Below are 25,573 nucleotides of genomic sequence, written 5' to 3' on the forward strand. Positions count from 1 at the left end.
TCTAACTCGCGCTTTGTTTTGAAATGGCCCGATGATAAATCAAAGCAAAACAAAATTGAATTATTTTCAGTTTAAATGAAAGGGCTGCCGGTGTCACGAAATAAATATTCCCCATTATAAAACTCCCCCACGGCCGAAATTTACTTTCCGGAGGAAAAATTTATTTCGAAATAATAATTCCCCTATTTATTCTATCCTAAATCTGTATGAATATTTTGATATGCTTAGTGAAAAAATTTCATAAAATTGCGGATCATTTTTATGAAATAATTTACAATTTTTATTTATTATAGTTAACTGTTTTTAGTAAAAAACAAGAATATTTGTGAACGTTTATTATTCAACAAGCTAATAAAAGTACAAAACTTGCAAATATAAGTTGTTTTTATTTTATTTCATTATTTGAAACAAGAATTTGGAAAAAGAAGAAAGCGAAGTTTTGTACTTTTATGTTACCAGTGGCGGATCAAGGGGGTGGCGGGTGGCTAGGGTGGCTAGCCACCCCTCTCTTTATTTCATAATTTATTTTTATTTTCCATAACAAAAAATGTTAAAGTTAAGGTTATGTATTTAACCATAAAATTTTTTGAAAGAGCTAACTGTTTATGCTCTGATTAAGCCGGCTTTTTTTACTTAAACTTTACAATTGTTTTGCGCTTTAATGACTTCATTTTTTTTCGCTTTATTGAGCATATTCTATTGAAATTGAAGTCGTAAAAAGTTGAAAGAAATATTTGGACCTGAGGAAGGCTACAAATATGATTTATTAAATATGTTACTATTTAATGGTTTTCAGCTATTTTTCTATGCAATTTTAAGCATTAAATTGTAGAATAATTTTAAATTAGTTTTCATTTTGTAGCATGTTTTTAAGCTGACATTTTTTTTAGATAGTAAAATGTAAAAACGATTATCTGTGTATATTTGATTTTACTTTTTATTTAATATTTACATTTTTATAATGTAACAACATAATTTTAACAAAGGAATAATAGTTCTTACTTAAAAATCTTTTTTTAATTTTTTTATTATGTCCAGTGGTCCACCTAGCAAACGTCTTAAACAGCAGTGTCTTAGATTTGCACGCATTTCTTCTTCAAATGTTAATGCTACATTCCTTCAAGTCAATGATGCTGCCAACTTTGTGAGTGTCAGTATACCCCAACAATCAAATAGAATTGTTGAAGAAAGATCATCATCTGCATTGGATAATATTATAATTGTCAGTGTCTCTTCAGTTTACCCTTTGTGTGTGCAACAGCCATTAAATTTAGTTAGTTGCACTGACATTGCTTCAATTCTTGATGAAAATGTTCTCAGAAAAATATGAGTGATTCAGAAAAAGTTAACTTCTTGGACAACTGTTGGAAACCATCTGCTAATTTCATATTTGAAAAGGAGAGTTTCACAATTGCTCAAGCTAAGACAAAAAGTATTTCTTTTTAATCAAAATGGTTTGCTGATCACTGGTTTTCTACGATTTATCTCAAAGCCAAGAAAATTGTGCAGTCTGTAAATTGTACTGAAGAAACTCCAAGGCTTTGTAGTCGTCAAATCCACCGCTCATATATACCTGCTACCTCACCTTTTGAGTACTACAAGCGTAATGTAGCCATTACATTCCTCAACAAAGTTTCATCTGAGTTGGCAGCATGCTTTACAGAAAATAAGAGAGCACATTATGAATATGTTCTTTGATTCCAGAAGTTATTATCACCAAATACAATGAAGAGTTGGAAACATTGTCAAAGCAACAAGCGGATAAATGGTATGGAATTCTGCCAACCCATATGGTCTGAATAATGAGTTGCAGCGATGGAAACATTTATGTGTTGAGAACAACTTTTTGTGGAATGACAATCACGCAACTACTTCAGCAACATGTTGACTCCACATTCTTTCCCAATATTCGTGAATTATTCCTCATTCTGGCAACTTTGCCGATTGGCAGTTGTGAGGCGGAGAGTTCATTCTCTTATGTACATCGTATTTAATCATGTTCTTTACTAAAAACAAATAACTATAATAAAAAAAAATTGTTCTGGTTATATATCTTGGGAAAAAGGAATATCCATGGAAGTATACGAAAGACGATAAGAGGAAACTTCGAAAGAAAGCAGAATCCTTCCGGTTGGTACATGGAGAATTAATTTACATCGGAAATGAAAAACGACTGCAACGAGTTGTAATTGGAGAAGAAGAGCGAAACCGTATAATACGAACTCTCCATAGCAACATAGTTGGAGGATGTCACTTTGGAAAAAACGCCACGATCAAAAAAGCAACTGAGAGGTATAAGTGGAAGTCAATTTGAAAAGACATACGCGAATTTGTCGGATCCTACCCTCAATGTCAACGTGCGAATCCTAGCAACAAACCATCCCCTGCGACGCTCCATCCAATCCCAGTTCATGACATTTTTCATCGTTGGGAAATAGATCTAATTCGTCCGTTGAAAGAAACTAAGAACGGGAAGAATTATATTGTAGTAGCAATAGAATACCTGACTAGATGGGCTGAAGTTGATTCAATTGCAGACAAGGATGCGGGTTCTATTCATCTTTTCATTCTTCGTCTGGTATTCAAATTTGCAAAAAAGGGGCCTTATTTAATAGTATTAAATACAACAGTTACTAACTATAACTTATTTATTTATTTTGCACATTAGGTTCAACCAAACATTGATTATACATATAATGAAGCTTGTTAACAATGAAGCAAACGACTGGGATGAACTTATGGGGCCGGTGGCTTTTGCATATTGAATAAATAAACAAGTTTCTACGAAGCACTCTCTCTTTGAGATTATGTGTGGAGTTAAAGCTCAGATTCCAGTCGATTTTGAAAACCGGACAAGAGAGATTTTTCTGTGGGATACCAAAATTGACGAAGCCAAATAAGGATTATGAATAGCTGAGTTAGCTGAAAAAATTGGCGCGAAAAGAAACGCAGCTAATAAGAACATTACAATGGCACAAAATATGCAGAAGAAACGTTACGATATTAAACATTTAGCTCAATCATTTGCAGTTGACGACAAAGTTTTGAAATGCAATTGACGCAAAGACACACAAATGGGCGATAAGTTAACTCAAAGATTCCACGGCCCTTACACAATTATTGATGTTTTAGACAAAGAAGTTTGTCAGTTGCAAGATAAAAAAAGAATCCCAAAAAAAAGTCAGTTGAAAGATATAAAAAAACCTAAAAAGATGGAATGAACCACAGGACTACGCCATGTCAATTAAACCTGGTTTCAAAATCAGAACCCTGGATTTCAAATTACAATCTAACAATAGGAGATACACAGATCCTGTCTTCAGACGCATGGTTGAACGACAGAATTATTGATACGGTCAACAAAATGGTTTCAACCTATCTTGGTAACAAAAACAATCAATCAACTCTTCTAGTTCAAACACGATCTGGGTTCAAAAAAGTCACCTGCTTCACGACTTCAACCATTTGGTGACAACTGCATGCATTGAAGGAGAAGTTTTGTATTTAGCCTTAATAGCTCCGTTTCAAACTATGTTTTTGCTCAAATGAAACAACTTTATTTAGACTTGTTAATCCCGAAGGCTTTCTTCCAGTAACAGTAGTACCATGCGCACTACGACCGAATGCATCCGACTATGGTGTTTATCCAGCTACCTTTGCATTTCAGTTGGCACTTTATGGTAAAGATGGTATGACGCAAATATTTGAAAACAAAATGATGGGCTCTCATCTTTTTGAAACATCAATCTTCACACTTTTTCCAAAAACCGTTGTAGTATGAGATTTTTACTCCCCAGTAATAACCGCATATTTAATTTTTACTCCCATTATGAGATTTTTACTCCCATAAAATATATTATGCGGCAAAATGTATTGCCAATCAATAACACTAAAATGCAAAAATTCGTGTGCAAATTTGAGACGCTTCTGCTGATTAATTATCTCCAAAATAAAAACACGACCATTCAAACCTTGTTTATTTCAAACGACGACGAACAGATTTTAGAGATATTAAAGGTCCACCAACATCATGCCACTGTCGAGACAAAATTTTGGAAGAAAGGCGACGATTTTTTAGAGCCCGAACAGTTGAATCAAGGCTTTTAGATTTGCCCATTATATATAAGGAAAAGCGGGTTCTGGCGCATTGACCCATTCCCTATACTTAAGGATGCATAAAAAATGGTGAACACTTCATATCATGACAAAACCAATACAGTCGTCTTTAAAAATCAAGAAGAAGTATAAAAATAATCATGTTATTTATATACCAGTTCTTCAAGATGTTTATTGCCTTGTTTTGTAGTGTCCGATGGCAAGGGTGTGAATTCCGTCATCTAAGATAATTCTTTTGTCGTCGTTAGCGCTGAGTGCGACCTTGTTGATTTCTTCGGTGTAAACGTCGTGAAGATGAGATCTGAAAACGTTCATGGTGGCGAGCTTTTCTTGTTTACCCTGCAAGCAGTCATAGTAGTCTTGATGAGTAATCTTACTTTTGACAACGTTCTTTTTGACCCCTTTGCATTTTTTCTGCTCTTTATCTTCATCTTCTTTTTCTTCAGGGATGTAATAAGAGTAGAGCTTAGGTCGAAGCCCGACAAATTGCGTGATTTGCTTGCCACCGGTCTCATCCTTGAACTTGCCGATAATCTTTTTATTTAAGTCTACTTTGAATCCAACGTTTTGAATAGCAGGATGGTCTTTTGGAAAGTCGCTCGTGTCAAATTTGGGTTCAACATCATCAGCAGTGTCTTCGTAAAAATCTTCCGTTTCGATTTCATAAATGAGCGAGTCGGTATCGGTCATGAGCAACTTGGCTTTATCACCGTATTTAGGTTTGATGTAGTCGTAATGGAACTCAAACATGAGAGTTTTACTGATGTCGAGGATGCTCATTCCCAAGTAAACAGGTTTGTCGTAAGTGACTTGTGTTTTCTTCATGTGAATGGCAGTGAGGTTTTCATCAAAAATGTTGTACCGATCATAACGAGGATTTTTGGATAATTTTAAGACTTCTTTTCTTGTGGTGACAAGTTTAATATCAACGTGCTTTAGAATGTTTTCCATGGTTTTTCCAAAGACGGAGTTGTTCATCAATTTAAAAAATTCTTTTTCAAACTCGTTTTTAGCTTTTGTTCTTTTATCGGTGTTGCCATCAATGTATTTTTTCATGAAAGGTTCTTCTTCAAAGCTGATTCCTCGATGTATTTTGGTGATGACTAAACCCAATCGTTCATAGAGTTTTAGGTTTTCGTGATGAATGACGTATTTTTCTTTATTGTTTAAATTTGGAACGAGCTTGGGTACTTTTCCTATGGTTAATCTTTCAGGAGCCAAAGGGTAATCGTTGTGTAAATCGTGAAGCTCATCAGGATAGCTCAAATCGACTTCAAGAATGCACGGCATGCTGCGCCAATTGTTGAGTTCATCTTCAGTCATCCATCTGAATTTTCTAACGGGAAGAGGTTTGCTCATGGCCCATCCGTAAAGATTGTTGGCGTCTAAATACTGGATGAATTTCGATGGTTGTGAAGGATCATAGTCTGGCATGTATTTGTTGTTGGCATTTCCAAGTCGATTCGAGATCATGCAGATTCCACCGCGTATTCCTTTTTGGATCATGTTGAGCATGTCAATATCGGTGATCAAGTCCAGCTCAATTTTAGTTTCCTTTAACATAGCGTCCCAAGCCAAACCAGGAGAGGTGTAATACCAAAGAGGGTCGAGACCGTAATATTCCATGCAAGTGTCTCTAAAATTTTCAAAGACATCGGCAAGATTCAACACGTCAGACTCGTTGTATAGCTCGTGGTAATCTTTAAAGGTTTCACATCCAAATACTTTCCAAACGTTTTGTGCATGCGCGTAGTCTTCATCGCTGATGTGTTTATCATCTAGTCTAGAATAAAAAGCTTCTTTGGATGGCAATTGCGTTTCGGAAAACTTTTCAATCGAGTCTACCCATTCGTAAGGGTAAACGCCTTTTCTTAGCAGCAAATTTCTTTGTTCTCCGCTGTAGAATGAATTGAGATGTTTGCACATGATGTCTCCTTTTTTAAATCTTCTATGAGCGCAGTCTTTACAATTGTCTTTGCACTTGCATTTTTTACCTTTCTTATCAAGGCAGTCCTTTTTGCATGTCTTAGGGTCTAATTTAGAGCACTCCTCACACAAATCTTTATCAAGGTTGCTAGTCAAATCTGCTAACGAGCTTTGCATGAACCTATAGCTGTCAACGAACCTTAAATCTCTATACACTTTTTTCGGATTACCTTTCTTATCAATCGAATCTCTCACTTTGATGCTTTTTGAGAAGCTGATGTATTTTTCTTCGCTGTTGGGTATGCAATTGAGTTTTCCGTTTTTTCCGCCTAATCTCTTGATGAACAAATGGCTGTCATAGGCAGACAAGTTGTGGAAAATGACTGGTATGAATTTTGGAATTCGATATTTTTTATTGCAAGCATCATGAGCAGCACCGCGGTATTTTCCAGTCAAATGACAGTGATCCCACACTTTGTCATCATTAAGATCCTTTTTGCAAATGTGACATTCGGTTGCAGCTTCATACTTCTTCTTGTCGTCATCCGTCTTTATTGGCTTATTCTTCCATTGTTGTTTAAGTGAATAACTATCACAACAAATCTTTATAAAGTCAGCTTCAAGACTGGTAACAAACTTTTTACCTACGTCATCCTTATCGCTTTCGGCTGTATACTCAAAAGATTTAATTTTTAAACCATCAGGTCCTATGATATAATAGCTGAACGAGCTTGGAACATGCTTTTGATATTTTTTGGTGTACGATTCTTTATTATTATATTCAGTGTTGTCATCGATAGGCTTGATGAAACTTTCAAAGTCGGCATAGACACAGTACGGAACTCTCATGGTGTTGTTGTAGTTTTTAAACTCAAGGGTTGACCCTTCTTTAGGAGGATCAATTCTCATTGGAGCGTTCTCATAACAGTATCCTTTGTGAATTTGAAGCTTTTCTTCTTGGTCATAACCATGCATGCAATTTCTGCAAAAATGAAGTTTTCTTTTTCCTTTTGTTGTTGAGGAGCCGGCAAACCGACTGAAATTGTTAATGAGACAGTAATGGCTGTTGTCTTTGTTTGAAATATACATCAAATCAACACAGTGTTTTCGATCATGAAATTTGGATATTTGCATAGGTTGAGGCTTATTCATTTCATAGTGAAAGACGTTCACGCTGATGTCAGGATTATTCACTTCAAACTTTTTGATTTGAGTGGTCTTTACAGGAAATTCCATTCCTTCCCAATTGAGCTTTTTCGATTGTTCAATCAACTCATTGTCAATTCTTTCGTTGTCTCTATTTTTCATGTTAAGAGCTCTGGTGACGCACCACTTGAAACATTGATCGTCATCGTTTTTCATGTTGATGATGGCTTTTTTGTTTTTCAACTTGAGAGGCAGCTCCATGTAGGAAGAGCCCTTGAAAGGTTCATAATCAACAAAGCTTATATCCATCCTCAAAATCTTGGACAAGACGCAATTGGATCCCATCTTGTTGTAATTAGCGCTACGTTCCAAGATTTTTTCTTCCATTTCAGTCATGAGCGCTCTCACATCATCACCCTCCAATAATCTTTGCGCATTAGATGAAAAGTTAGCCGTCTGAGTAGTTTCCTCACCTGTTAAGATGCTTACGCGAGTCATTTCACAGACTAAAACAATTCTTACCTTTGTGTTTCTTTCTCCTTCCATGGTTTGAATAGCAGACTCCCTTACCAAGTTTAAAAAAGGAACAATGTCTTGATAACGAGAAGACGGCTCGTAAGAAAATACTCTGGTGGAGCGCTCTGCTGAATGCTTAGTCATATTAAACTTTACTATAATTGGTTTTGACACGGGCTGTTTGTACACTGTTTTTAATACAAGTGATTTGATAGACTTTATCTTTTCATCGATTTGTTTTGCTGATTCGCTCACCTTATTCTTGACTACTTCAGGAACGTAGGGCTCTATCCATTCTTTAACAACATTAAACTTAGTTTTAACATAGGACGCCACACTTTTTTTAGCTGACGTCAGACTTGAAAATAAAGGTCTTGGAGCAGGAACCGGTCTAGGTGTAATAACGTTTGTTGAATCAACAACCGGTGTGTTAAGAATAGAGGGTTCATCTCTTGTTACCTGATTTTGCAAGAGAGTAGAAGGCTCGAATGAAATCAAGTCGCTAGACCTTGGTCTTGGAGCAGGTACAGGTCTTTCAGAACCAACAGCAAACCTTACTTTTGTCGGCTTTATTGAAACTTTTGTCGGTTTTACAGAAACTTTTACAGGTGGTTGAACAAACCTTACTTTTGTCGGTTTTACAGAAACTTTTACAGCTGGCCGAACAAACCTCACCACGGTAGGTCTTTCAGGCAAAGGTCTTGCCTCAGTCGTTCGTCTACGAAGAGCAGCAGGAGCAGAGGCAACTCTAGGAGGCTGCAAAGCCATTATAAGTTCCTCCTTTCTCATTTTAGAGTATCCTCTTATTTTCTCCTCTTTAGCAATTTCTTTTAATTCTTTCACAGTTTTACTTTCCATTTTTATTACGGAAAGATTTTTCTTTATGTCACTTTCAATTTTTCGCTCTTTGGCGAAAGTTTTTGCTTTTTGCTTTTTATCATCAGTTTTATCACCCATTTTATTAAGGGAAAGAAAATTTTTTTCGATGCATTCAAGTTTTCGCTCTTTAGCAATTAATTCTGGTTTTGAAGAATAGATACTCATTTTTATTATACTAAGATTTTCTTTAAGTCAATTCAATTTTTTTAAATCTTGGCACACTTTCAGCATATTTTCTTCTACGAAAAGTTTTTACCGTTTTTTAATTCTTTTCGCGGGAGAATTAAAAACTTATGAAACAAGATAATTGGCAAAAATTTCGCTTATTGAGTCGTATACATGTGCTTGACCCATTTCATCAAATCTAATCGTATACTTTCTTCCCCACTCGTCATGTGCAGTAAATTCGCATCCAGCCGCATGAATTTCTTTTTCTTCATCAAACAGATGCGCACGACCCATGGTATCAAATTCAATCACATACTTCCTCTCCATCTTTTTATTTATGCCAAGAATTTTATTTAAGTCAATTTTTTAACATGTTAAAAGTTAAAAAATCAATTTTGCTGCTTTTTACGTTTTTCAAGCTTTTCAGAATTTAAAAATTCAATCTTGATTCCATCATCCACCTTTCCATCTCGACGCTCTAAATATCTCCATCCACGTCCAGTCCCTGCCATCGCTTTGTAAAGAGACTTGTATTCAGTCACCTCACCCGTTTCAATGTTGGTTATTCTCACAGTGATGGGTTTTTTCTTAACTAAACTAAGCCATTCCCATTTTGGATCAACAGGTTTTTTTTCTTTTGGAGGAGGCTTTACTTTTTTTTCTTTTGCTCTTTCTAAAATCTCATCTTTACTGATCAAATTATTTTCAACCGCAAGCATCATCAACGTTATTAAATCATCTGCTGTTTTACTAACACCGTTTTCATTCAACAAATTTTTCAAATACGATGTTGTATATCTCATTTTATTATACCAAGATTTTTTTTTAAGTCAATTCAATTTTTTCCCGAAAAGATATCTTAATAAACAGCAGTCATGTTGGTTCCGTCTGAAACAAATTTAAGCAGTTTGTCAGAGATCACTACTGCAAAAATAACGGTATTTGCAATAGTTGAAGTTCGAAATTTAAGGTTTACCACTAATTCAGCTGTTTCCGACGCCATTCTTTCTTTTTGCTTGCTGATATCCACAAAGAACAACGGATATAATTTTATATATTCAAGCAAGCTTAACCCAGATTGACAAACAAGTTCATTTGTACCATAATATTTTTCATCAAAAGAGAACGCATCTGAATAAGCCATGACCACTCTCTTTTCTCCAAAATTCAAGTCGTAATTGTAATTTGGATACTTTATTCCATTAACAGTCACGTAAAAATTGCTAACATCACAATGATCGAATAGTGACGGATTAACTGTTTGACTGGAATTTCTGTTTGTCTGAAGTCCGAACAAGATAAATCTTGGAATGCTTTTGTCAGTGACTCTTCCAAGCGACCAGGTAAATTCTGTCTGACCAGCTGGAATAAGTTGCCTTTCACATTTGTTTGATTTATAAGCCACTTGAATGGGAATTTTTTGGGCCATTAAATTCATGAAATCAGTCTTTTTCGAAATATCCAATTCAACGCGAGGCATATAAAGTCTGAATTTTTTAAGGTTGATCATTCCTGCACTAACGCTCTCCGCTCTATAAATCGCATCATCACATTCTTTCTTTGTAAAGGTGATGGTATGCCTAAACCCATAAACAACTTTGTCATAGGTTTCGCAAAATCCAAAAATGTGTTTCAACGGAATTTTAAACGAAAAAGCTCCAACGGATGTAGTGTCTGCAAACAAGTGGTCTCGTCTAACATTGAATCCTGAATTTCCAACAAGATTTGACGTATCCATATACCACATCTGTTTTAATCCATCAGCAAACTGAAATCCATAAGGATATTTCATCAATCCAAGTATGGTGGTGGCTGGACCTGGATACATCACTCGTTCCACTTGCTCTCCCGACAAGTCATAAGTCACATCATTAAACAAATACATCAAAGCGTTGTTCACCAGTGCAATGTTGTCTTTAGCATCATAAAAGGTTCCATCGCTCTTTTTCAACACTCCTTCAATAAGAATGTAAGCCTCTGATGGTACTGTTTGAATCGATTGACAGTCTATCTCAAAAGTAATCGTGCCTGAAGAATTTAAATCGAGATTGGTTGGAAGGTACTCAAAAAATCAACTTTTTCAATACCAATATCATACTCTGGGTTCTCAGTAACTCTTAATCGCTCAGTACTTATCATTTTTTATATAATAAAAAAAATTATTTAATTCATTTAAATGTCTCTCATTGCAAGTCATCGCAACAGAATGCTATCTTCATACTATTTTCATGCCCTGTCCTATTTTCACCAGATCTTGAATTCGAATCGCGTTCTTTTTAGACATTTTCTTACTTTGAATAGATGAACCAGTCTTTAATTTCTCAATGGTCTTTTTACCTTTGTCAATAGCCACATCTCTAGCAGTGGAAATGGCTGAAAGGGCTAACTCTGTCCCAGCAGATTTTGCAGCTGTAATCGCTTCTTGTCCAATTTTGCTTGTTGCAGCATTTTTAAGCAAATTCACTGTTGCTTTTGACACACTTGACGCAGCTGCTCTTTTTATGAAATTTTTAATCATGTCTACAATACCACCTCCACCAACAACGTTCTTTTTCACATATCTTCTTTTGTTCACAATGAGCATTTTTTTAAATAAAACAATTTTTTTAAATAATTTTATCAATAGCCCTCATTAACGATTTATATTCCTCTTTATTAATCTCTCTTTGTCTCAACAGCTCATCGCAAATAGCAACAGCCTCGTTTCTTGAAGCCGTGTTTCCAGCATGCCAAGCAGCTATACTCAATTCAAGCTTTTCCACCAACGCATTAGGATCGCTTGGAAGAATAATGGCACCGCGACCTTTTTTACCTTTTTCAATACGCATCATTTTTTCCCAAATAGGAGCAATAAGTTGTTGATACTTTGGTCTTCTTGATGATTTCGGTTTATGCGGTTGCGAATCAGATCTTATAGCATCACTGTCCATTAAAATTTTTTCATAATTTTGCAAATCTTCATTGGTATAGTTCTTTGGTATTGTTAATTCAGTCATCAGTTCCCAAAGGCCTTTTGTTCCATTATACCTTTCACCACCGACAATGATATCATTTCCATCTATTTCAACCTCCATTTTTCCAATATACATTTTATCTCCAACTTTGTTCACTTCGAAAGGTCTATTCTTTTTTTGATCGACTGACAGGCTTTTAATCATCTTTTCATTGCTTTCAATCAGAGGCTTGTAAAGCTTGCTCAAATCAGTCTGAAGATTAGCATCTGAAATGTTGCCGTTTCTTCTGTCATTAATTTCTTTCACAATTTCATCCCTTTTATTTAGGTCTTGTATTTTAAAGAAAAACATCTTTTTAAAATACGTGGAAAAAAAACATAAATTGGTTTTTACGACTACGTTGATCCTTTTTAAAATACGTGGAAAAATACATAAATTGGTTTTTACGACTACGTTGATCCTTTCTTAAACAAATTGTTAAACGTTTGAATCGCGTCTTCTCGTCCTTTTTGGATTAAGTTTTCTTTAGTAACTTCATCTATTCCCTTTTTGGTTTTGGTTCGTATTTCCACCGTCAAGGATTTAAATTTTTGAAGCTCCTCAAGAATCAATTGAAACTCTGAATCGCTTATTTTTCCGTCTATCAACGCTTTGGAAATGTGCTCGCTGATGGTGTTCAATTTCGACTCAGCCAACACTTTGATCTTCTCATGCTTTTCCGCTTTTAATACCATCTTTTTGTTGACTTGACCTCCAACAATCGATAAAAACCCCATGCCAATAGCCACACCTTCACACGCAATCGCTACTGGACTGGCAATAATCGTAGACAAAAGCCCTATTCCAGTCGCACCTAGTGCTATACATAATCCTTGCATCACATTGTCCGCATTCGAAATGATTCTAAACACGCGATGGTACTTTTTGCTTAGATGAACTCGCTTTGCTTTTTCACTCTCTATCTCTTTCTGAATCTCGCTTATTTTCTGAAGCCTATAAACATGTCCTCCTTCATCTATAGGAGCTGATGAAAGAACTGGATAAAGTTTTTCATTCAATATTTCCATTTTTATTAAGCGAAAAAAACTATTTTAAATCAATGTAACTAATCTTACAAAGTTTTTCTCCTTTTTTAATAATGACATCTGAATTGTTGTTACTATTCACGTCCATAATAACATCATCTACAGACTCTGAAATAATAACTTCGTTTTTTCTATAATTCAATTGATCAGTAATTTTATTCATTAATGTTATCACTGCAACACCTTTCTCCAAATTCAGCCCAATGGATAAAGCTATCATTGTATGTGAGAGAGCAGCAAATTTAATGTCTTTCTGAGCAAAAATCTCATATTGTTCGTTAACGTTGAAATAAGGTGGATGATCTAACGTTTTCGTAGACACAATAATGTTGTTTGGTCTTCTTTCCTCCAACTCTCTAACCCTCGCTTCCAAAATTTTTAATTGCAAATCCAAACTGTGGACTTCTGCTGAGGTAACATTTCTAAAAAACTTGTGAGGAGCATGCATTTTACATATTAAAAATAAATTTTTAGATCATTTTTGCAAACGTATCAATTCTTCATTATTCACCCACGAGTTGAATGAATCTGGATATCCCAACCATTTGACTAAAGATCTGTTCTTTTGCTTTCGAATGACTTTTTCAATTCTAAATATGTCTTGATTGGTCTTTTGCATTTCTTGTTCATAAAATGTACCTTGTATTTCTTCACCGTTAGCGTCAGTGATTTTATACGTGGGTGGATTCGTATACTGAACATTTGACACGGTAAAAACCTCTTCAGTCCATCTCGGTGTATACCCCTTTTCAAAATGAGACTTCTTTTTTACGATTCGCACTTGATCACCCATGGAAAATTTCGGTTTTGCTGGTAATGTTTGATCCTTTCCATACATATTCCACCATACCCTACCTTTATTCTTTTCATCGCTAGCTTCCACTGGTGTCATTTTGATAGAAGAGTGCTTTGTGTTGTTGTAATTTTTCACCATCTCATCTAATACGTCAATGTATTTATTGGTATTGTTGGCTGAAAAATATTTAAACATTCTCTCTTTCATCGTTCTGTTCCATCGCTCGACAACACAACTTTTTTCCTCGTTTTCAGTGGAGTATAATTGCACACCCAACGCTCTCACATGTCTGTTGTAAAATTCTTTTCCTTTATCCACCCACAATTTAATGCATTTTCTTTCTGTGAAAATCTTTTTCAACGCTTCAGCCACTTCAAGACCTGTTTTGCTTTTTAACGGAACGATCCATCCATACTTTGAAAACACGTCAATCACCATAAGTAAATATTTTACGCTATTGTTAAACTTTGAAAACGATTGCATGTCCACCAAATCAGCAGCCCATATTTCATCAATGTCATTCACAATCACCCTTCTTCTTTTAAAATGATGAATCACCGGTTTATGAAGCTCCTCTGCAAGCTGATCCGTCCATTTCAAATCGCTCACACCCAATCCGAATTTAGCTTTGGCTTTGATGATGGGTTCGATGATTTTTCGCTCGCTTATTTCTTTTTGAGTAGGATTTTGTATAGAATCCATTTCTTCAAGCATCATTCGATCTGCTAAATTTCTGTTTTGCTTGTCGTTAAAATACTTGTAAGCTAAATCATGGTGATATGCGGCATTGTCCACTCTATCCACCGGTTTGCTCCACTCTTGATACATATCCGTGGAAGTGAGCCTTTTATCTAAATTGGTACCAGGTCCTGCAAAGTTCATACCTGGAACGTGCATTTCTCCTGGAAACTTTGCCCATGGAAGCTTTATTTTTTTTGAAAAATTGTTGATCGATTCCACCAAGTCTCCTCCATTGACCGCATGCGAAGATGATCCATGCGATGAAACAAACTTGCATTTTGTTATCCCACAAGAGTTGCAAGTCCCTTTCAACATAGGTCTGTTGTTTTTTGTGATCTCGTTTTTCAAGTGAATGGTTTCAGTCTCTCTTCTACACTTAACGCAGTACATTTTTAACATATATAAAAACCTTTTAAATATAAAAAATGGAAGTGATGAAATTGTCATGTAAAATTGGGAAAACCAAAAGAAACAACAGCGCGCTTTTACCTAGAAGTATACGTGGAATCATTGTTGGAAAGTCTGGTTGCGGAAAAACAACGTTACTACTCAATTTACTTTTAAGACCTGGCTGGCTAGATTACAGCCGCTTGCAAGTCTTTGGCAAATCTCTTTTTCAACCTGAATACAAAATACTCAAAAGATCATTCGAAAATAAACTTCCTAAAAAGGATATTGTTGATTTGTTAACGGATGATGTACAAGACGAAATGGAAAAATTGAATTTAAACCCTGAAGATGTTATTGAGGAAATTTCAAAAAAATATTCCGACAATGATGATATGGAGTGTCAATTCTTTGAAACGGCTGATGATGTACCTGAACCTGAATCCTTAGACTCAACCAAAAACAATTTGATGATCTTTGACGATTTGCAATTGACCAATCAAAACAAGTGTGAAAAATATTACATCCGAGGAAGACATTCCAACGTTGACTGCTTTTACCTCGCTCAAAATTATTTCGAGATTCCAAGACATACCATCAGAGAAAATGCTAACTTTATTTGCCTCTTTAAACAAGACCAAAAAAGCGTTAATCACATTTATCAAGATCACGTTTCCTGCGATATGAAAATAGAAGAATTTAAAGCCTTTTGCAATCATTGCTGGAATGAACCTCACGGATTTGCCGTCATCGATCTCTCTTCTAAAAAGAACGAGGGAAAGTACCGAAGCGGATTTGACGATTTTTTATTTTTCTAAAACAATTTAAAAAATAATTCTTATTTAAAAAATGTCAGGTATAATCATCGATGTAGATGGAAAATCAAGTGTTATCACCACTGATTTTTTGGATAAAATCGTTTTTGACGAAGGAAAAAGTTATGAAATGGCTTTTCTCGGTCTTGAGACTTACAACAGCATTCCAAATGTAAACAGTAAAAACAATTCTTTCAAATACAGCATGAACAATGGAGCTAATTGGGAGAACATTATCATTCCATTAGGAAACTATGAGATTAAAGGCATCAATGAGTATTTGCAAAAGTCTATTTTAAACACAATAAAAACAGCTCAACGTGGAAGTTATATTATTGCAAATAAAATTAATTACTCTCCAAACAACCTTCAAATTGGAATCAATCTTAATACTTTAAAATCAACCATTAAACTTGGCTTGAATTATTTGATTGACTTTAATGTGGAGAATAGCATCTCTTCAGTTTTAGGGTTTACTAAAAGAAAATTAAATTCCAATTCCGAATACGAGTCGGATCATATCGTTAGAATTTCAAGCATTAACACCATCAGAATCGTTAACAACGTTATCGGATCATCCTATATTAATGGAACCCAATTAAATTGCATTTACTCCTTTTATCCAAATGTTAGTCCTGGCTATAAAATCATCGAGAGACCAATGCATTTGATTTATCTTCCTGTTAAACTGTTTGAAATTTCAACAATGGTTACTCGCATCATTGATCAGAATGGAGATTTGGTTGATTTTCGTGTAGAGGATATTACAATGCGATATCATATTCGAGAAGTGAAATAAATAATTTTTTAATACATAAAAATGAGCAATTATCAAAACATCAAAATTAACATCTCGCAGAGTCAATCTGATAAAATTAAAAAAGCCATGCATGATAAAACCGATACTAGCATTAAGCTTTCTCATCAAGACTTGAACGGTAAACATGTTCTCGCTATCACTAATTCGCAATTGAACAAAATTAGAAAAGCGTATGAAGCTGGTAAAGGAGTCACTCTTAAATTGAGCAAAAGACAAATTGCATACAACTCAACCATTGAAGGCGGATTCATCGGAGCTCTTTTACCGTTATTAGGCATGTTAGGTAGTACACTTGCCACAAAGGTTGTTCCTGCTCTAGCCACCGGATTGCTAGCAGGTGTAGGCTCTTCTGCTGGCTCTGCTATGGTTGACAAAATTGCAGGAAGAGGAATCGTTTACTTGAAAAAGAATGGAAATGGAATGAAGATAAAAACTTTAGGTGGAGAAGGATTGTTTATCACCCCATGGACTAAAAATGTTCACGGTGATGGACTCTTCATTAAAACTGGAAAAGGTTATCAATCTGTTGGAGCTGGTTTATTACTCGGACCTAACTCACCCTTTAATAGTATACCCTTTTTAGGCGCTATTCTATGAAAAATCGCTTGTTAAAAAAATTCGGATAAACTTTTTAAGAAATTAAAAAAATGATCAACTTTCAATGGATTGACGTAGAAGGAATTGTTTTACCTAATGAAGCTTTAACTAACTTTCAATTGATAAAGGCTGCTAAACAGTTAAAATTAAAAAACTTTCGAGGTGTTTTTGTGAGGGATGAGTTACCAAAAAAGACAATGAAAAAAGAATGTGGAATTGTCAACACAGGAGATTCAAGCACTGGTGGGTTTCATTGGGTGTGTTGGTTTAAAGACGGTGACAAAAAGTATAGTTTTGATTCTTACGCTCAGCCTCCTCTTGTTGAGCTGGTCGACTACTTGAAAAGTCCAGTTTATTATAACAGTGAAAGAGTACAATTTGGTAACACTTCTTATTGCGGCCATTTGTGTCTTTACGTCTTGAAAAAATTGAATGAAGGTCTTGACTTTCAAGAAGTTATCAATACCTTGTGGTGACTGCTTAATGAACGGAAATGAACGTTTTCAGATCTCATCTTCACGACGTTTACACCGAAGAAATCAACAAGGTCGCACTCAGCGCTAACGACGACAAAAGAATTATCTTAGATGACGGAATTCACACCCTTGCCATCGGACACTACAAAACAAGGCAATAAACATCTTGAAGAACTGGTATATAAATAACATGATTATTTTTATACTTCTTCTTGATTTTTAAAGACGACTGTATTGGTTTTGTCATGATATGAAGTGTTCGCCATTTTTTTATGCATCCTTAAGTATGGGAATGGGTCAATGCGCCAGAACCCGCTTTTCCTTATATATCCCATTTCAGAAAATATTTTGACTTAAATTCTAAAATAAAAACGAAAATAACATTAAATACATTATCTAGCCAGTGTACACATTCCAAAAAGTAGCATAAATAACAACTGAATTAACCAAAACATTGATACCAATACATCATAAAGTTACCAAAATATGTTAAAATGTTCAAAAATTGGCTATAATATTAAAGAACTCATGAAAATTAATATTTATATTTGGTTTAATACACAATTATTCATGAATATCAATAGATTCGTACCTTGTCAAATTACTATATGCATTGTTATGCTTATAATGTTAACCTCACCATACCTAAGCCGCAAAATGATGAAAAAAACAGGTGGCTCTAAACTTATGACCAGCACTGTAGAGATGCGAAATGAATTTACCCCCTTTTTATAATTTTTTGAAAAAAGGTATATATCCAAAAACAACTATTAGCAAAGGTGATAAATCAAACTTTCGAAGAAAAAAAAAGCCATTTGTAATTGAAGAAAATGAGTTGTCTCATCTGGGGATAATCTAGCGTTAAGGTGAGCAGTTTTATTTCAACACACCACTTTATGTATATATTTATATTTTGTAACTTAATACTGTTTTTTACTGTAATTTTCATTTAATTAGTTATTAACTAATTTATTAATTTTAATTAACTACTTATCAATTAAATAAAAAGTACAGTGGATTTTTATTATTTCTAAAAAAAGATTGCTGTTGTTTTATGTTTTTTGTTGCAAGTTTTGATTTGTTTGATTTTATTTTCATGACAACTTTTATTTTTATAGTAGTAGTATGCTTGCTATAACTCTTTAAAAATACACTGAAGTCTTATTTTATAAACCAGGTTTTATTTTGGTTGTTATTAAAAACGCAATAACCTCACAATGTATTGTGAGGTTATTTGTTATATAATAAAAACCAACAAAAAAACATCACAATATATTGTGAGGTTATTTTGTTGGTTTTTATTATATAGAGATGTTTATGTTTTTTTATCTTGCCTTTGAATGCATTTGTGTTAAATGTTTATTCTTTTTAAATTCATTTGTTGCCTTTATTTGTTGTCGTTGTAATATTTTTTATCTTGCTGCGATACAGCAACCTTTAAGTACATGTGTGTTATATATGTGTATTAAATTATTCTTTATAAATTTTTGTATTTGGAAATTTATACTTAATACTATGTGTATTGTAGCAGTAGGAGCATATTTAAACATACATGCTATAACTGTTTAAATGCAGCAGAGGTTATACATTTTTTTATCTTGCTGAGATAGCGGGGCATACACGTCTATCGGGAAATTAAAGTACAAGGCCAACATTTTTCAAATGTTGGCCAAATATTAGCCTTGACCAATTTTTTTAAAAACGTTACCAAGAACAATATAGAATTATTCCTTTTCTTCTCTTTACCTACCAGTTTGAGGTGCATATACTGATACTATATTAAAGACTGATTTTCCAATTCCTAATCTCAATACCATCACTCTCTCATTCACTCGTCTTTCCTCAACTACATGATTTATCAATTTTTCTGCAGCTAAAATACCAACCCCTGACATTCCTTCTTCACATCCAACCAAGTAGAATTTGTACCAGCAATTATCAAATACAATAGTCTTAGCACCGCCACCTTTCCAACGAGTTTCTTGCAGGCAGCATATGTCAAGTTTTCTTCTACCTGTCATTTCTGTTCACTTTTTACTTGCATTCAACCCTCATTGGCCAATCCAACCTTTAATTTCACACCTTTTATCACATTGACACTCACCAGCTACTTTACCAGGAGGTCGACTGGTGTTAGGACCAACCATGGATGCTTTAACATACTTGCTACTGGCCAGTGATGTGTTTCTCTCCAATGACTCATCTGAGGCCAACAGCATACCATCAGATGTGCCTCTTGTAAGTCTGTGAGACAGTTGATGCGGTATTTTATTTTTAAACTTGATATTTTGGAGCAGATTTTACAACTGGATGCTCTTCCAAGCGTTAACCCGTTTTATAGTTCAGGAAACTGAGTATTTTTATACTCAGTTTTCTGACTGACAACATCACTAGGAAGTCTACCATCCAAGGTTAGCGAGCTCCTCCTACCCTCACCGCTTCAAAGTGGGGTTTTATTTCAGAGTTTTCCATCTATTATGTGAATATCATTCGCCGTAGCTAAAGAGTCTAACCTGCCCAGATCAGTTAAATGTCATGACCTGGACTGGCAATTTGATTAAATTTAACACTTCGATTGAATTGAGCACGTACAAATTACATTTTAGTTATACTTAGCATGTGCGAGTTATTTAACATTAGCTGTGGTACTCCACTTATGACTTTTTCCACTATGAGGTGATCTCACCTAGAACCGCTCTTTGTGTTCGTCCGCTAAGAAAACCTTTAAACCAACGTATAATTTGTTTTTGAGTCCTATATGATTGTAGTTTTAATAACAATCTCTTATGTGCAACCGAGTCAATAATTAAAATAAAAAAAAAACGGATTCTGGAATAACTTTGCATAACAAAATATAAAAGAGTTTCAGTGCTTAAAATAACAAAAATAATAAATTTTAAAAGCAAAAATCTTTTCCTTATCAAAAAGATAAATATTCTCTTACCACTTTGGCTGAACATTCTTTTTACACAAAATTAGTAAACAAATATACCATAAGAGTCTGTAAAAGTCCAAAAAAACCTACACCCTAGTTAAAAAAACGCCTAAAAAAAAAAGCAAAAAAAAAACATGACAGCAAAAAAACACGTTTTTCTGCAACTCTATACACGCCATCAAAATAATTATTATTCACAACACATATTGATATTACATTGTTTAACATGTAAATTAAAAGTTTTAGTCACCACTGTTTTGCTTATGTTTCACAATATGATTCAGTATTGTTATTTATTTTTTTCAGAAGTATAAGGGAGCCATTTTATTAGAGATTTTTTTTTGCAATTTTATAGATTGAACATAATTGTTATGATTAAATTATATTTTTTCTGTATTAAATTTTATCACAAACTGTTTCGTTTATTTTCTGTCTTTATTTTCACATTTTTGGGTGAATGGAAACTTTCTAGACTTTTATAACCATGGTGATTATGGTGTAGGTGGTATCCATTTACGTTTAGTATTGTTTTTGTTGCCCACTTTTTGTTCACGGGTAACAGCTAGTATTGTAATAATAGTTTAATATTTATTTTCATTAATAAATATTATTATAATAAAATAAAATGATTGATTACTTGTTTTCTATAAATAAATATTATAAATAAATATTTTTTCATAGAGAAAAATTATTTGGTCTAAATAACTTTTCTCTATGAAAAAAATATTTATTTGCACGATAGTAATGAAATTTCTAATGAGGCTAATGCGTTATCTGGCCACATAGGCATTAATTCAACAACAGAACATATTAAAAATAGATTTTTTTGGTTTGGAATGGTAAAAGACATTACCACCTATGTTTCAGATTGTGACAACTGTCAAAAAGCAAAAAACAAGAAACTTCAAGTTAAACCATTATTACAAAGCATATCAATTTCGAAAGGTAACATGAAACAGGTTGGGATTGATTTGACTCAACTCCCAGAAGTAAACTTTCTCTATTTTATGCCTAATTATTTGTTTACGTAACTTAGGGGATCTTTTTAAACGGGGGGTGAATATTGTAGTTTTGCGCATTTGTCAAATATCGAGCTATTTAAGTTTTATAAGGTGTTTAACTAATTAATTAGCTAAGTTTGCATTTGCAACACTTTTGAAAGAAAAATTCTTATATATATTAAATTCTTACATATATTGATAAAAAAAAATTTTTATACATGTAAATCATTGTTTTACATTTTAATATTCTGGTAAAAGGTCTTCATCAAAAATTTGATTACTCTTAATAAAACTAGTTCTATTCTCCTGACCACCATTAAGACAAAAACTGGGAAGGGAGGTCCTTTATTAGTGACAAATTATTTAAGAGAATTAAATTTCGAGTAACAAAACGAATTTAAAGTAAATGGTAGCAAATTACCGTTTTAAGTTAATGGTAGCAAATTACCGTTTACTAAAAACTATTGAAACAAAGAGGCCATATATAAAAATGGTCAGATTAGTTCCATATATTAGTAATGGTCAAATGGTCAGTTATTTTTAATAAATTTATTTAGTTGTGTGCATTTAACGTTTTAAAGACAATTTCCTTTTTTAAAGAAACATGTATCAAGGGGATACCAAAAAATTAATAACTCATAACTTGCGTTTGCTTAATAACTCATAACTTGCGTTGCTTTTTATTTATCTTATTAATTAAAGTTCATGTTGTAAAAAATATAACAAGAATTTAGCCTTATTTTTTCGTCAATTTAAAGCATGATGAAGTGTTATTATTTTGTGTTAGTAACTAAAAACTTATTGTTTTGAATTTAGTTATGTCGAGGAAAATGGTTCTGCCTTACACTGATATGACCTATATCAGTTGTAAATTACTCAAATAATGTTAAATTATTAGTAAATTATTTTACCTCCGCATACTTTTTATTTTAATTTTACAAATGATTTAATTTTTTCAATTTGAAGGCGTTTTTTTAAAAGGGTATTAGTTTAGGTTTCGCAACTTTAAATACTGGAAAACAGCCCCTATAAATTAAGTAACAGACCGACAATAACCCGTATTACGGGTTGCTATTTGCTAGTTTATGATTAATTATGAAGTTATTAACATTTTTTACTAGTTTAACCTTTTATCTTCAATAACATGTTGCAAGTTCAAATCGTTAGGACTCTTTTCTTATAATGTTATTTATACTAATATTAATTTAAATCCAAATTCAACTGAATACTTGTTTTTATATACTAAACCTCTTATCAATAGAAAAGTAGAAACCTGACCCCTATATTATTTAAACTTTCTTTAAGTATATTTAACAAATTACTTTTTTAATTGTCATCTAGAAAAAAAATTTAACTGAGTATTTATCAAAAAATTCTAATTAATCAAAAATGACCAACGATGGTTAGGGTAAAGCGGGGTAATAAGATCAGAGGGGCAATAGGGTCAATTTTAGAATAGTCTATTTTAAATTACTTAAGCTACCTATTGATGCTCATCCAGGAGGAAAAACAGTTTTAACTTCACAGCAGGAAAAAGAGCTGTCAGAATGCGTTATTTTATTAGCTGATTGGGGCTGGGGTTTCACTAGAAGGGAGGAAAAAGATCTAGTTCAAGATTTTATTAAAAAAAAACAATATTTATACACCTTTTAAAGATTGTAGACTGAGTAAAGACTGGTTGCATGCTTTTTAGCTACGAAACCCTGAAATAGCACCGAGAAAAACTGAACATTTAAGCAATACAAGAAGCCATGCTGAAAATCCTGAAACCATCAAAATATGGTTTAATTTAGTTGAAAAAATATTGAGAAATGCAGGAATTATTAATCTTCCTAGTCAAATATTCAACTCTGATGAAACAGGTTTCATCACTGACCCAAAGGAACAAATTGTATTAGCAAAACGAGGTGCTGCTAGAGTGTCACAGAGCATTGGTGGCTCAGGCCGGGAGCAAATTACTGTAAATTGTGCATGCTCAGCTAGTGGACAGATATTGCCACCATATGTAATCTACAAAGGAAAAAATTTGTATATAGATTGGGTTAAAGGTAGCCCTAATGGAGCTGTTTATACTACTAGTAATAAGGGCTGGATGGAGTGTCCTCATTTTTTGGAATGGTTTCAAAGCATATATTTAATGTATACAATGCATCTTGCAAACCGCCCACGGGTACTTATATTTGATGGCCACATTTCTCATATTAGCTCCCCACTTATTGATTTGGCAAAAAAAAATAACGTTATTCTCCTACGCATTCCTGCTCATCTTACCCATCTTCTTCAACCTTTAGATACATCTGTTTTTCGACCCGTAAAAAGTAAATGGCAAAGTCTACTTCTAAAACACGCAAGAACACATGAAGGGCCAGTCTCAAAGAAACATTTTCCAGGATTACTACGTATCCTTTTTCAGAGTTCCTTTACTGTGGAACAAATCAAAACTGGTTTTAAAGGAACTGGCATTTTCCCTCTAAACAAGGATGCTATTGACACACGTTTGCTTAATCGATGTTTTCAGTTACCAGTAAAGAAACATTCACCACTAATCACCTCACAAGATCTTGTTCAATGCCTAACCTTCAAAGCATTTATGTTAATGATGCTTCCCTTTCAACATCAATGCCATCTGCTTCATTATTACCCATTTCTACATCATCTTCAGAAGGCTCATCTATCAAAGATTTTTTTCTGAAACAATTAAAGTCAAAATGTGCAGAGACCTCTTATTGTAGAAGATCCGCTCGGGTTATTAGGTTTCGCTATGGTGAAAGTTTAACGTCAGAAGCATGTTTAAAACGAACAAGAGAAGCTTCAAAAAAACAAGAAAAGAAAAAAAAGTTCATAAAAAAAAAAAGTTCCTACAGATAAAAATGATAGTGATTATGATGACAACGATGAGACTGTATGTCCTAACTGTGGTGTCCATGGAGATAGAGGTGATCAGTGGGTGTGCTGCGATGCTTGTGACATTTGGTATCATGTAAAATGTACTGTATTAACTGACTTAGACGATGTTAAAGTCATGGAATGGAAGTGTGGCAATTGTTCTGAGTCTATGTAAAATTAAGCTTAAAATTTTTTATTGTTAATTTTTTCTTTTTTATTTGTTTGATGCAACTTCTACTGCCACTACTAGTTACTTGATGTAACTATCTATAGGTGTCACCATGACAACTATCTTTAGGTGTCAGCATGAACTATCTATAGGTGTTACCATGATTTTCTTATGTTTCAGATATGAAACACTTTAAGGCTACGTGCTAATTCCAAACTTAAGTATGTTCATACTTATGTAAAATAAGAATATTTTTGCAAAACAATGCACTGACTAGAGTCTGGGAAGAAAATACCACAATATGTTTGCCCCTTACCCCTTATTGTAAGGGCAATGAGGCAATAAAATATTTTTTTATTATATTATGATATATTTAAATTTGTTAACAGGTTTTTAATTTCATATAATAATCATTTTGTGATTGAAAGTTATGATCAAGTAATATATACAGTCCCCCTCATTTTGGGGAGGGTGAAAATCTCACATGATCATAACTTTTTATCAATAAGAAATTATAAGATCAAATTTAAAACCTGTTGATAAATTTAAATGTGTTATAAGATAGTAAAAATTTATTAGCTCATTGCCCCCACCTATGGGGCAATTGTGTCAAAATTTTAGGTATTTTAGTTCCCTGGCTCAAGTCAGCACAATATTTTGCAAAACATTCTCATTTGACATTTGGATTAATATACTAAAGTTAAAAGCTTGCACATTGCCTAAAAGTGAACTCTATTAAACATAAAAAAAAATCCTTTTTCCCCACATTGCTAGTGTTTATTACTATATAGCTGTAAATTCTGTATAAAAAGTTGCTCACCTTTCACAAAAATGTTTTTTTTTTTTATTAAAAGGATTTTTGCTTAAGATTTTCTAATATTACTTTATTTCTTAGAAAGTAATTTAAAGAAAATAAAAAATTTCTATTAACTGGAGATAGTAGTGATCATTTAAGTAGAGATAAGAAGAATAAACGGGTGTGAATATACCTGCACTTATTGCCCCCCCCCCCCCTTTTTTTTTCTGCAATTTTTTTTTTAGCTTCAAACCAGTATTGGCACTATAAGAAATCTTTTTTTCAAAATAAAGTGGTATGCCTGGTATAAACTTATGCTGTCTGCCTTAAGGGGAAAAAGAAATTTAAACTTCACAATAGATAT

General features: G+C 33.7%; 2 pseudogenes; both read left to right on the forward strand.

Moving 5' to 3' along the window:
* The first annotated feature begins 1,326 nt into the window (after positions 1-1,326).
* Positions 1,327-3,781, forward strand: LOC149885810 (uncharacterized; annotated as a pseudogene).
* A 15,786-nt stretch (positions 3,782-19,567) lies between these two features.
* On the forward strand, positions 19,568-24,342 carry LOC149885811 (uncharacterized; annotated as a pseudogene).
* The last annotated feature ends 1,231 nt before the right edge of the window (positions 24,343-25,573 follow it).

This window comes from Hydra viridissima, unplaced genomic scaffold (genome assembly GCF_058129835.1).
Source record: "Hydra viridissima isolate aposymbiotic clone 2 unplaced genomic scaffold, HvirCarnegie_v1 scaffold_7, whole genome shotgun sequence".
Taxonomy (NCBI): domain Eukaryota; kingdom Metazoa; phylum Cnidaria; class Hydrozoa; order Anthoathecata; family Hydridae; genus Hydra; species Hydra viridissima.